Source organism: Natator depressus, chromosome 2 (genome assembly GCF_965152275.1).
Source record: "Natator depressus isolate rNatDep1 chromosome 2, rNatDep2.hap1, whole genome shotgun sequence".
Classification (NCBI taxonomy): domain Eukaryota; kingdom Metazoa; phylum Chordata; order Testudines; family Cheloniidae; genus Natator; species Natator depressus.
In genome coordinates this window covers 118,599,676-118,613,969 of record NC_134235.1, presented here as the reverse complement: position 1 = coordinate 118,613,969, position 14,294 = coordinate 118,599,676, and the positions used below count along the sequence as shown (strand labels likewise).

Sequence of the window (14,294 nt, the reverse complement as noted above, 5' to 3'; positions counted from 1 at the left end):
TATCCTGTCCCCAGTGACTAAGAAGAAAAATTTATCACTTTCCTTGTTAGAACAACCTTTTATGTACTTGAAGACTGTGGTCATATCCCCCTTCAGTCTTCTCTTCTCCAGACTAAACAACCCAACTTTTTCAATCTTTCCTCATAGGTCATGTTTTCTAGACTTTTACTTTTTTTTTTTTTTTGGCTCTTCTCTGGACTTTCTCCAATTTGTTCACATCTTTCCCAATTGTGGTGCCCAGAACTGGACACAGTACTCCAGTAAGGGCCTTATCAGTGGTGAGTAGAGTGGAAAAATTATTTCTCACGTCTTGCTTACAAAATGAAAGGTGATGTTATATAACACAATTTCCGAGGAACAACAGTGGATTAGAATTTGGAAGGGGAAAGCCACGAGGATCATCCATTTGCATAGTGAAGAATCTCACCTAAGATGAGGGAGACCCACATTCAAGTCCCTGCTCCAATGACTAATTTATATTAAGTGGAGAAGCTTCAGTGGAAGAGACTCACTGAAGACTACCTGATAGCCTAGGCCTCACGGGATTCTCCTGAGCAATGAGAGATTCAAATTCAACTCACTGTTCCAAATTAGGCAGCGGGGCGAACTGAACCTCGGTCTCCCACATCCCAGGTGTATGCCCTAACCTTTGGGCAGAAGTTATATGGGACATTTCCACCTCCTGTTTACTGGGCTAAAGATAAAAGGGGGGGGGGGCACAAGGAGCACAGCACCAGCCACTTAACAAATCTAACCTGAAAATGTTTTTTTGGTCCAAACTCTTTGGTAAATTTGTGTCAAATTCGTGACTAGTTTCAGGTTGACCAAGATTACATTTTTTTAACAGATAAACTATGTGTCAGAAAAACTTCACCTGTGTCTTTTTATCTATTTGTGAAAGTCTTGGAATACCTCCCTGGGAAGAAATCAAGGGTATCCCTTTTCAGAGTTAATGGAGATGGATTAGAGTATAATCTTCCTCTCAGTCAATCCCAGTTGCAAAATGTATTGCAATACATAGATGTTCACACATCTTACATAGTGTATATTTCTTTTATAACAGAATAAGCTGATTCAGTGATACCTTATCACATATTAATCAAATCATTTTCTACCCATTGTCTGTTGTTGTTACCTAGATACCAGGGGTCAAATTAGGCTCTCATTTACACCTGTGTCTATCTGGATTCACTCCTCTGAAGTTGCTCTAGCTATAACTGGGTGCAAAAGAGAGCCTAGTGTGGCCCTGATCATATACAAACAGAAAGTGGAGCATCCCATAATCCCTCTCAGGAAGGCTGATTTTGAACTCAGACTGCTGTAAATCATGAGTAACTCCCCTGAAGTCAGATGGGGAGATGCATCAGTGGGTTTCATTGCTCTAAGAAACAGTGTGGGTAGAAGATTTTACTCCTTGTAGCATTGTACATTAGCCGCAGAAAAGGAAGAAAAAGGATAGTCTCAATTTCCTGAGTGGAGAATTGGAGATGAGTCTGTTTTCTTAATGGGAATTCTTTTTTTTAAAAGTCTGTATCACAAAGTTCCCAAAACTTATGCCCATTTCCACTCTGAAGCTAGACAAGAGTGTATAACTAGCAAGAAAGCCACTGAAAACATCTGATGCAGTAAGAGGTTGAGAAAAGAGACTGTTGAACTCTATTGATTTGATTTATGTTTTTCCTCAGCAGCTTTTCATTTTCACAATGAACTCCATCAGTGAAGCAACTACAAAATTTTGCCTTGACTTTTTCAAAGTACTGAACAAAGATTTTCCATCTGACAATATCATCTATTCTCCTCTGAGTATCTCAGGTGCCCTGGGCATGGTCCTTCTTGGGGCCAGAGGTAATACTGCCACCCAGATACAAAAGGTAGGCATCAATAAGTCGTTTGTTTTATACCTGCATTTTTGTTCAACAATGGCAGACCATTCCCACGTGCAATGTCACCTGAGCGCCTCAAGGCTTTTCTTTCATTGTAACTCAGAGCAGTTTCCTTTTCCATGGGTAATATAGCCAGCACAAGCAGCAATTGCCCTAGTTAAGGTCGAAAGGCACTTCTATATTGAATGGGATTTAACTTTATGCCGTTGAAAGTGTGCCTGGCAGAAGATGCAGGTTGAGAACATAATTGTGAACTGGAAATAACATTTCCAGCCCAAGAACAAGAGATTTCCCCCCCTCAAGCCCTGATCTTGCAACCATTCCATAAGTGTGTGTCATTACATGCATGAGTAGTGCATAATGGTACTTGGGTGTATTATTGTTTGTAAGACTCTGGCCTGTTGCAGCTTCACTTACCCTCTGCTGAGGTTGGTCTATTTTGGCCCATAGGGATGTTTGAGCCTCTTGGCCAAAAGCTCAGCCCCAGCAGAAGAGGTCATCTCAGATAAAACCTAGAGAAACATTGCTTCAATATTTGCAATTTCTGGCCCCTCATCTTCATTTTACTCATACTGCTTGGTGACATTTCTGTGTTGTGCATTATACCAAAAGAGAGAGATATAGCCTAAATGGTTATTTCATAAATCTGTGTATCTCAGATGCAGGGTCCTTTTCAGTTGCTTACGCTGAACGTGCTGAGCGTCAGATTTATTAACGCTGAAGTGTCACAAGTTTGGTCGTAGTTATAAAAAATAATTTGAATATCTAGTTTGGCAAAAGTAGTAACGTATTTTGGATCCCATGAGCCTGTATGAGTCACATTTTTCATTAGAAATGGGTTTGAATTTCTCAAGCTTGCATTGCACAGGAGTTAGTACTAATCAAGAATCATGTGGCTTCAGTCTTTGAATACAGCTGTCATTATTAGAACTTCCAGATAGATATTTTGCTGTGAAGGCTAGACATGTGACCCAATACAGTTAGCAGCTGTAAAGGGATCTGTACATGAGAGGAATGAAATTTAAAAAAAACAAACAAACAAAAAAACCAGGTTCCAATGCTAGTCAATGGCAAAACTCCTGTCTGCTTAAATATGGGTGGGAGCTAACTCTACATTTGACAAACAAACACTACATTTGTTGGAATTAAACCTAGCAAACTCTGAAAGCACTTCCATTGGTTTTGAGACTGTTCCTTAAATTTAGGTTTTGTAAAAAATAAGCTTTTATCCAAGTCCCAATCCTGCGATAGGATCCACTATTGCAGATCGCTGCATGCCTGCTGAATTTATTGCCCTATTGCAAGGTGTAAAAACTGAATATTATGGGAAGAAATAGAAAGTGAGTTCCACAGTCATAGAAATATAGCTCTCCCTTCTAGAGATTTTAAGTAGTATTCACTAAATGGCTTACTGATTTTGATGTCAATGGATGGACTGGGGCGTCCAGTGATAAAAGTTGAGAACACCTGCCTTTTGACATCATGATGTCTATCTCCAGAAGAAAGGACAGGAGGTAAGACAGACAACTGAATTTTCTCGTGACAAGTTCTGTTTCACATTTTGTCATAAGTAAATCAATACAGAGTATGACTGTTGCAATGTTACATTTCCACCTCAGGTTCTTCGCTTCATTGAACTTAGAGAAAATGAAAATCCAGGAACAGGAAGCTCTTCTGAAGCAACAAGAAGGGATGACAATTCAGAGGTAGTCACAGACTACCTCTTCCTCCCCAGCTGCCGGTATCTTAGAACAAATGTTGGAGCTGGACAAACTTTGGAATTTAGATTCAAATTCCCCAAATTGGCAGATTAGAATTATAATATAAAAATGGGGGGGAATGCTGTGATGGTGGGTGACAGAAGGTAAAGGGAGAAGGATAAAAATGTACACAAGATAGCAAAGAGTAAGGTTTAGGGTTTTTTTTTTATTGAAAATGCCGTTCAATTATATGCTTGATCTGGGGCATTCAGAAGTGATCAGTTCAGTTTGCATCTTGCTATTTCCGTGAGCTCCTACCTACCATGATCATGAGCACATGTGCATGTATAACTCAGACATACAGAAAGCATTTGCAACTGTACTACCCTGAACATTTTTAATTGTTCAACAAATTTGCATGTGTAGTGCTCCATAAGTAACAAGTGGAAAATCCCAAAAGAGCCACAGATTACTTAGTCCTTATAATAGGACTTTTGCTCCATAGATCTCCAGATTATCAGGAACAAGAACAAGTCAGAGAAGGCAAAGCCAGTTAAGTTATTGAGTCTGAATGGTTTAATAGGAGAACAATTATTTTAAAAAAACCAGTGTCTCTGTTACTCTCAGCCTTCTTCAGTCAGAAATAAACTACAGCAGCTTTGTGTTATTTCAAGGTTCCTGATGATCAGTGTGATATATCTGGAGGGATTCATTCCCAGTTTAATGACATCTTCTCCGCAATCAACAAACCTACCACTTCTTACAAACTGGCTAATGCCAACAGACTGTATGGAGAAAAGACATTCAATTTTCTTCAGGTGAGTTGCACTGGGGATTCACATTAATGGCCTGTGACATTGTAGGACAGATAGAGATGAACAACATAGGCTTAGTTCAGCTGAGGTCCCATTTCCTGCTGACTTGTATGTGATGTGGCAACGTACCTTGTTCTCCTGAGCAGACTCAGTCCTTTTTAGCCTGGGAGACACTGGCTTGGGCAAGGCAAATCCTTACAGGTAGCACAGGGTCTGGTCAGTCCTTTCCCTGATCAGTCCCTGGTGCTTACTTTCCCTCCCTTCTGGGCAGGGAGTGCAGCCTCCCTTCCTGGAAGGGTTCTGTGTCTTGCTGCCCTTGTTCTACTGGCAGCTTCCCTGCTTCTCTCACTCTCTCACCTCCTCCCCCTACTTCTACCCCGAGGAGGGTTAAAAAAAAAAAAAAAAAAGAAAGAAAAAGCAAAAAAAAAGGTCTCCAGCAGTTGGAGCCAGCTGAACCTAATTAGTTCTCTAGCAACCCCTTTTCCAGCTGAACCTTATTTCCCTATGGTTCTCCTCAGTGGACAGGGAGAGGCCTTTTAATCCCCTGGGACTAATTACTACTCCTCCCTTTTTTGTAGCTGTTTGTCCTGGGTTTACACAGTGAGTTGTGTCCACTTAGACAAGGGGTGGAGTTGATCCCATGGAGGTACTGAACAGTAGGGCAGAACAGCTAATCATCTTAAAATAAAGTGGTTCCGGAATGGAATATTTAAGATAACTTCAATCTAAGGCCTTAGTTACAGGCTCTGCTCATTTCTCCCCTGGTCATAGAGCATTATAACCTAACTGTAATTAGGTGTCTTGAACAGCACTGAAAGCAAAATTTCTAAGTGTTTACTATTACTATTTATATTGTGGTAGTGCCTACAGGCCAGGATCTCCCTGGGCTAGACACTGTACAAAAATATAACAAAGAGACAGCGTTATGTAAACCTCACCCTGAAAAGCTGTTTTATACAGTACATTATTGTTACCCAGGTTTGTCTTCAGCTTTGTAACTATTACTTAAATAATTACTTCAGTACATCAACAGCAAAATAAAGTTTAGAGGGTTGCTATAGTCAAAAAAGTAACTGTTTAATCATGGCACCAGATACTCAGATATATATTCAGAGTTGTATTTGTTTATTTCATTGACAAAATTAAGATTTTAATGCTTTTTACTCTTGTTAGCACTCTAGAAGTAATACAATGATAGAAAAGTGAGCTAGAATTATGAATTCTGGCTCATGGAAATTCAATAAAATTGCTAGCTATGTTCTGGGGTTTCATGCTACATTTTTAACCAATTTATTTCACATTATTTACAAGGCCTCACCATTTCATTTGTGTGAAATTTCATAGGCCCAAAAATTATTCACAAAATCAGCTTTCAAAATTTGCTTCTAGTTTTAAATTTTATGTGGCAGCACCATTGCAGTCATCTTCAGTTATTTTGGCTGGTGGGGAAAAAGAAACATTACAGGACAGTGCTTCAAAACACTCATGAATTACATATAAATATACAGTCAAGGACACACTAAGTTAGACAGCGACAGAAGTGGCCAGACAGTATATATTGGTTTCTACTTCCAAGATAAATTCAGGGTTCTACCTGTAGAACTAACAGAAAGACCTGTAGTGGGTCCTGTTCCACCAGTTTCTCCTGTTCCGCAGTCTACCCAGGATGGAAAGTAAACTTGAAAGACCTAAGGATTGGTTGCTGCAAGAGGAGGCGCATCTATCAGATCTTTCCTCTGAATGGGAGTAGGAAGTAGCCTACTTGAAAATGGTCCCCCAGTCCTTTAGGGCATAAGCAGCCATTTAAGGACCACGAGAGGACCTGTGACAACCAGATATTCTGGTTATTCAAGAGCGACCTAGGTCCACCTTCCATTGTGTAACCAGAACCTGATGTTCTCTAAATGCCTGCTAAAGTGGCTAGGTTGCCAGGGGGCTGTATATGTTTATTGCATCTAAAAAACAGAGAGTAAATCAGCCTTACATAACAAGATCACATGGAAAAGCAAACACCAGCCTCACCACAGCAGTAGTGAGAAGTCTGGGGAGTAGTCATTATCATTTGTGATGAGTAGTATAACATAGGGGCCCCAACCAGTGATGAGCTGCCAAAATCTTAACAACGGGTTCCCTCCTCACCCCACAAGGGGGTTGTTGCCCACCCCCACCCTCCGGGACTCCTGCCCCATCCAACCCCCTCCCCTGTCCCCTGACTGCCCCCAGAACCGGGCAGGAGGGTCTCATGGGCCACTGTAGTGGGTGCCCATCCCACCCCTAAGAGCCAGAGGCACCTGCCAGAGGGCAAGGTGGGGAGTCCCAGCGGTGCTTACCTGGGGCAGCTCCCAGGAAGCATCCAGCAGGTCCGGCTGGCTCCCTCCTGTGGGGGGGAGCGTAGCTAGGAGGGGAGCAGGGGGAGCTACCGCTCCCACCACTGATCACATCAAAAGTGGTGCCTTAGGCACTGACTCCCTGGGTGCTCCGGGGTGGAGCACCAAGGGGAAAAATTGGTGGGTGCAGAGCACCCACCGGCAGCTCCCCGCCCGGCCCCAGCTCACCTCCGCTCCGCCTCCTCCCCTGAACCCACCGCCCCGCTCTGCTTCTCCGCGCCCCCACCGGCTTCCCGCAAATCAGTGGTTTGGCGGGAAGCCAGGGAAGGCAGAGAAGCAGGCCGCGGCTTCCCACTCAGGCCGAGGGTGGCGGAGGTGAGCCCCCACCCCCACAGGTTACCTGCTGTGGCACGGGTGGCCCTCCTCGCGCTCCCCCCCCGCCGGAGCTCAGCTCCACCTCCCTGGGCCTGAGCGGGAAGCCGCTGCTTGCTTCTCAGCCCACCCCGGCTTCCCGCACGAACAGCTGATTCGTGGGAAGCCTGGGGGGGCGGAGAAGCAGAATGGGGCGGCGCGATCAGGGGAGGAGGTGGAGGCGGAGCGGAGGTGAGCTGGGGCCGGGGAGCTGCCGGTGGGTGCTCTGCACTCACCAAATTTTCCCCTTGGGTGCTCCAGGGCTGGAGCACCCGTGGAGTCGGCGCCTAAGGCGCCACTTTTGGCTGGTTAAATTTAGAAGCCCTTTTAGAACCGGTTGCCTCTCGCGGAACAACCGGTTCTAAAAGGGCTTCTAAATTTAACAACCGGTTCTAGTGAACCGGTGCGAACCGGCTCCAGCTCACCACTGGCCCCGACCAGGGTCAGGGCCCTGTTCTGCTAGAATGCTGTAGAAACATAGTAAAAGACAGTCCCTTCCCCACAACTTACAATATAAATAGACAGGACAGACACAGGGGTAGGAGAAAAGCAGTATCACTATCCTTATTTCACAGATGGGGAACTGAGACACAAAGATTAAATGACTCTCTCAAGGTCATACAATGAGTCTGTGACAGAGTCAATCAGCTGGCGGAACTTCAAAAAGGTTCAGTGTTTGACTCTTTTATGTAAACTGTCCAAACCTATGTGGCCCTGTATCTACGCTCTACCAATCTGGTCCAGTTCCTTCTGCTCGTCCCCACACTGTCTCTAGCATGTACAAACACACTTTGAATATTTTGTATATTTCTTGCAGTGTTGCAGAACTAAAAAACAGCGACATTTTATTCTATTCAGGAGACAGCCTAAAAAGAGACCTGTTTTCTGATATATTCTTCTGATCTTCTCTCTTACTGTACAGCAATACCTGTCCTGCATCCAAAAGTTATACCAGGCTGAATTGAAACCAGCTGATTTTCTGAATGCTGCAGAGGAAACCAGGGAGCAGATAAATTTGTGGGTTGAAACCTTTACAAACCGTAAGGACAAGTCAGCCATTGGCTGCTGTTTCTTGATATTTAATAAAAAAAACAATGAGGTAAAGTGTACAAGGTGCTTAAAAACCTGGAGGAGAAAACTATTTTGTCATAATTGGAGCATGCCCAGTATGCAGTGGCAGCTCTGAGCAATTTGACCACCTGAGTGACCTGAAGATGGATCATTAATTCCCACAGAGAAAACATATTTGAGGAGAACAGAGTAGCCAGCAGACTCTGGACCTAGTACAACACCCATTGAAATCAATAGGAATTCTTCTGACAACTTCAGTGGGTGCTGGATGAGACCACCAGTGTGGTTGACTGCATGGAGTTTAAGGAATTATTCAGTCAGATGCAAGAGGTATTGGGGCAAGGAGAGGGAACCTTCAAAAAGTACCTTGATTTATGAGCTCCTCCACAGAGAAGCAAAAAGAAAAGGAGGACTTGTGGCACCTTAGACACTAACAAATTTATTTGAGCATAAGCTTTCGTGAGCTACAGCTCACTTCATCGGATGCATTCAGTGAAGTGAGCTGTAGCTCACGAAAGCTTATGCTCAAATAAATTTGTTAGTCTCTAAGGTGCCAAAAGTACTCCTTTTCTTTTTGCGAATACAGACTAACACAGCTGCTACTTTGAAATCTACAGATAAGGTAGATGACAGCACACTACTTAAAATTGACTTGGATCCAAGACTAGTCAGCAGAAAAAGAATAAAATGGCCATTTTAGGAGATGGCATCTATTCTCCATTATTCACTTGAAGCACATCAGTGTGGGGAAGCGACTAAGATGCTGCTTGTGTTGCACTTGTTCTGCGAATAGATAGAAAACTTCAGCCTCTTAGGCCTGTCAGTCTAATATCTTTCATGTGTGTCCAGGGTCATGTGTATATTCTTACACCCAGGTACATAGATGCACTGTACATCAATGTTATTACAACAGATAAATGGAACTAGAGTTACTGAACTGCCAAAATGAAATAATTTGCCTCCATTTTTTTAAGGTAAAATCAAGAACCTCCTTGCCCCAGGCACTGTTTCTTCTGGTACTAAGTTAGTCCTCGTGAATGCTGTCTACTTCAAAGGGCAATGGGAAGTGGAATTTAACAGAAAAAACACCAAAGAAAGAGCTTTTCAGATTAATAAGGTAGAGTACAGAAATACACATATCACATCATTGCTTCTATTGTTTTACACGCTTGGCAGAAAATGGGGAGCTACCATGGGATGTGGCCCTCTGCCTGGAGACCAGCTCTGTGGGTGGAGAGGGAGCTGTTTCCCAAAGCTTCTGCTAGGAGAGTGCATCATGCCTGACACATGTACAATGCCTCACAAAGCCACTTGGGGCACAGGGGAAGTCAGTGTATAAGAAGCTGTGGCCTGTCAGCTCTTCATTCAGGAGTGGAAGTGCTCAGGACAAAGCCCTGCTTTTTCCCCTTCCCCTTTGGGGTTGCGGGTGCAGTTAGGTTTACTACCCTTGTAAAGATTTGCACTCATGTGAGCAAAGACCGACTGGCCCCTGAGCAGAGGCCTAGCATAAGGGTGCTTCTTGTACCTTCCCCCACTACACCCCTAATTTGGAGCAGTCCACAGTCTGGCCTCTAATCATTTTCTTCATAGACCCTTAACTGGTTTCCATTGTATTCAGACCTACAATGAGCTGTTCTGCTGCCACATCTACAATGACAGCCACCAAGCGATCCATTTAGTCTGTGTTCGGTTTCCACATTCTGTCACCAGATTGAGCGCTCTCCTCATTAAGGTTGAATACTGAAAGTGGGTTTTTTTAGGTGACATTCTGCACATTGTCCCAGTGCTACTCCCCCCACCCCGATCCCCCCATGTTGGGTGGGCAATGAATGTAGAGTAGCCAGCTTCGTATTGCTTCAGTTCCATTTCACCTTCTGTTGGTCACACATTAGCACAATGTAGCAAAAATAGGTTGGCAACGTTGCGAGGGAAACATTTGTTTAGCTAAAGGAAAATTGTTCCTAGTGGAATTTGTTTCCATGAAATTGTTTTGTGGATGTCTGTTGCTTTTAGGTTTTGTAAATTTCTGGGTCAACTTGACCTAAGAACATGCTATTATATTGAAATTTAAATTAAACAGAAGATGGAAAGCCTGTAGCTTTAATGTCCTTAGCATGGTTCTCAAGCTCGACAACCTAACTGTGAGGCACACACTATCAGTGGCAACTACTGAAAGTGTTGGTCCAAGGAAATAGCATTAACTGTTCTTCTAAACCTATTCGTCGTGGGGTGGGTGCACCTGAGTGCAGACACAGGGAGATGATAAATGGTATCTTAGCTTTAAAGGGGCAGGGGAGAAGCAACATGGTGGAATCCTGGATCATGGGGATGGGCTTTATGGGATTTCCCAGTCCTCCCTCCCCCGATGCCTCACTGACCCCTTTCCCTTGAGTCCAAGATAGAGATGAACCTGTTGTGAGATGCTTGAAGAGATTCAAGGGGACTATATACACCTTTGTTTAGAAGGTGCTAATCTGGCCCTAAACAATCACTGCAGCATTTGGGTCCAAGTGAAGATGTAATACCAGGAAAAACATGTAAATACAGGAGGATATATTGTATGAATTTCATTTGTTACTAATTGTCATTGCTTTCAGACTACAAGCAAACCTGTGCAGATGATGTACAAAATGGGCGAGTATAAAATAGCTACAATAGAGGAGCATGATTGTCAGGTGCTTGAACTCCCGTACAAGGGTGATGACCTGAGTATGTATATACTGCTGCCAAAAGACTACACGGGTCTAACACAGGTAAAGTTACCTATGATGAGATGATAACCTTATAACCAGAATATGAACATGGCAATATATCTCTGACCACCTGGACAGGCAGTATAGAAGAAAATTACCTTTCCTCCTCCTTGTTGCAGAGTATGCAGCATGTTGAATAGTAAATCTGAAGGCAGGCTGCTTATGCTGTTCCTGTGTCTATTGAATTTTCAGGAAACAAACAACGAGCCAGCCTTTTTATTCTCCAAATAGGGCACAGTGACAATGTAATTAATTGCTCCATTTTTGTATTATCAACCTTTCTAAACAGTTAATACCTGCACAGACTCGTCTAAAAATGAATGAATAATAAATGCAAACAATATAGGTAACGCATCGGCAGATCCACAGAGGCTGTCTGCCACATATTGCTGCCAGACTTAACATCTGATCCATCTCCCTAACCCTTCTCCCATACAATTTAATTGCAAAACACCCATTGACTTCACTGGTGCAGGATCAAGTCCTTTAGCTTTAATGGTAGAGGTCTGAGCACTGAAGTTAAAAGTTTCACCATTGACTCCCACTGTTGACCCAGCATTGTGGTCATTATATTTACATTAAAAAAAAGAAAACAAGATTCTATAATCAACACTGGACAAACACTTATTTGGAAATCTTTACAGCTGTACAGCTACCTGGAGATAAAAGCCCTGCGGCTGAGGGGCTAAAAATTGTGGTGTACACGTTCAGGCTTAGGCTGGAGCCTGAGTTCTAGGACTCTGTGAGGGTGGAGGGTCCCAGAGGTTGGGCTCCAGCCTGCGTCCAAATGTCCACACAGCAATTTTTCAGCCATGTAGCCCGAGTCAGCTGAGACGGGCCAGCTGTGGGGTTTTAATTCCTTTGTAGACATACTGTTAGTGTACGTCATGCTACTGAGCCCAGTAGTATTGTAAGAATCATGCCTGATGTGGCTACCACAGTGTGAATGAAAAATCATTTTTTCCAATTTCTCACACAGTTGCGTGTCTTGTTGATTTTGACGCATAACCACAAGATTCTGATTCCCATGTATCTTTATACCTGTAGCTGGAAAAGGAACTTACTTATGAGAAATTAACAACTTGGATTAGCCCCGACCATTTGAAAGAAGATGAAGTGGAGGTGTCTCTTCCTCAGTTCAAAATCGAGACAAGCGCTCAACTTAAGAAATATTTAGAAGCTTTAGGAATGACCGATGTGTTTCGCCCAGGAGTATCAGATTTATCTGGAATGGCAAAAACAGATGGCCTGTCTATAAGTCAGGTTTTCCATAAGGCTTATGCAGAGGTCAATGAAGAGGGCACTGTGGCAGCAGCTGCAACTGAAATTGGCACAAGTGGATCCTCATTAAGAATACCTGTACAGTTTGTGGCTGATCACCCTTTCCTCTTCTTCATCAGACACCAAAAAACCAAATGCATTCTCTTCTATGGTAGAGTCTCTTCTCCTTAAAGGGAAATCTCTAATTAACCCACGAGATCCTGGGCCACAGAATTATAGTACAGAAAATACAACAGAAATGTTATTCTCTTCATTTTCTCTTTTCCTTGCACTCTAGCTAGATAGTGACTCCATAGTTATGGGTGAAAATGCACACGATACTCATAGCAGGACTGTGATACTAGCACCACAGTCCTACCTTGTCTGCTGTTTCCCTCCCCCGCAAACTTGCTTCTCGTTCCTACTTAAAGAATGTCCCACTCTCTCAGCACCTGAGGAAGGGCACCTCTGCAAAGTCCCAAATCACTAGGAGTCTCCTTGACCAAAGCTTTGCTAACTAGTAGTGAAATAAAGAACTATGAATTTTATTAATCATCCTGAACTGAATAGGTATCAACACAAGCCTTGACCAAACTCTTGCAGTGGAGAACCTGGCCCTGAGTTGTAGCAATGTAACAGGTGAATAATCACGCTCATTGTTTTCACAGTTATTGTTATTGCCCTTCTGCCACCTTTACTACTCCTGGAGGAATTCTGTGCCAAAAAAATTAAAAACTCTGTGCACAATATTTTAAAATTCTGCAAAATTCTTCTTTTTAATTTGGGAAAATAACACAAAATAATCATGCCAGTTTCAATTATTTTGGTAATTAATTTCAAAATATCTATCAGCAAGTATGTCTGTAACAATACAGACAAAAATATAGCCCGGAAATGTTTTTTGATTAATAGATTCCTTATTAGGCATATTCATACAGAATTTTGTGTAATGATTAATTTAAACTAAATTAATACAGAACTTTGTGTAATGATTCATTTAAAGTACACCTGTACTCACAGAGAGCTGTGTTTACTTCATAAGGAATCCTGCTGAAGTGAGTAGGACTACCAGGGAGGAAGGCAGTACTCAATATAATGTGGAGCAAGAGGGAGAAGGGAGAGCTGGAAAACAGAGTCTGACCCTTTCGCACCTGAATATAAAGTTAACACTGTACACTGATACAAACTCCTACAGTCAGGGTGAGAGTTAGGGATGTTGTGGAAACTTTGTACTTCCTGACACCTGCATTGAAAACTAACAATAATGTTGCTGTGACCCCAGAACCTCTTAATACCAGCTGGCAAGGGGGTGCAGAGGGCTCCAGGGTTCTCCTGATTCTCATTCATCAAAAGAACGTCATGTGAGGTCAGAAATAAGAGTCCGTGTTGCGCTCTTCATCAATATTGTTGTGAAATGTATGTGAGGAAACTATGTAAGGAATGATGTATCTATACTGAACATATGTTCTTAAAGTCTGTGTCTGGGGGCTGGTCACCAGCAAAGATAAAAAACAGGTTTTTTGTCATACATGAGATGTTTAGCCACCTACATATTTACATGTACATTGAGCATTGTCTCATTCACAATGGGTCTCCTATCACCAGTCTGAACGGAATGAAAATGAAGGATTGTGAATACTTCAGAAAGGAACTAATAGGAAGAAAACAGCGGGGAGGGAGAACCTTATCTTGAAGTGCACCTCAATGGTTTGTTCTACTATATTTGGGGGGCAAAGAAGACACCCAGGCATCCCTCAGCTAGGAAGCAAATGGACAGCAGATTTGCTTCATGAAGGTGGAATCTCAGCCAGGCTGGGCTGAAAACACTGGAGAGAACTTTGGGGGAGATAAGTTTCTTTATTAGCTGGTCAATTTCTTAGTTAAGTTTAGCTAGTCTATAGAAAGAGCGTTATTTTGCTTTATATGTAACCATTTAATTCCAGTATTTTTGCTCACTTTTACTTGAATCTCTAATCTTTGATAATAAATGTATTCTTGTTTTCACTATAAACATATCTAAGTGCTGTGGTGTGAAGTAAAGGAATGATCCTGAGTTGAATCTTACAAACTGGTG

At 42.7% G+C, this 14,294-nt stretch overlaps 1 pseudogene; it reads left to right on the top strand.

The window, feature by feature from the left end:
- Window positions 1-1,673: 1,673 nt before the first annotated feature.
- On the top strand, window positions 1,674-12,412 carry LOC141981531 (serpin B3-like; annotated as a pseudogene).
- The last annotated feature ends 1,882 nt before the right edge of the window (window positions 12,413-14,294 follow it).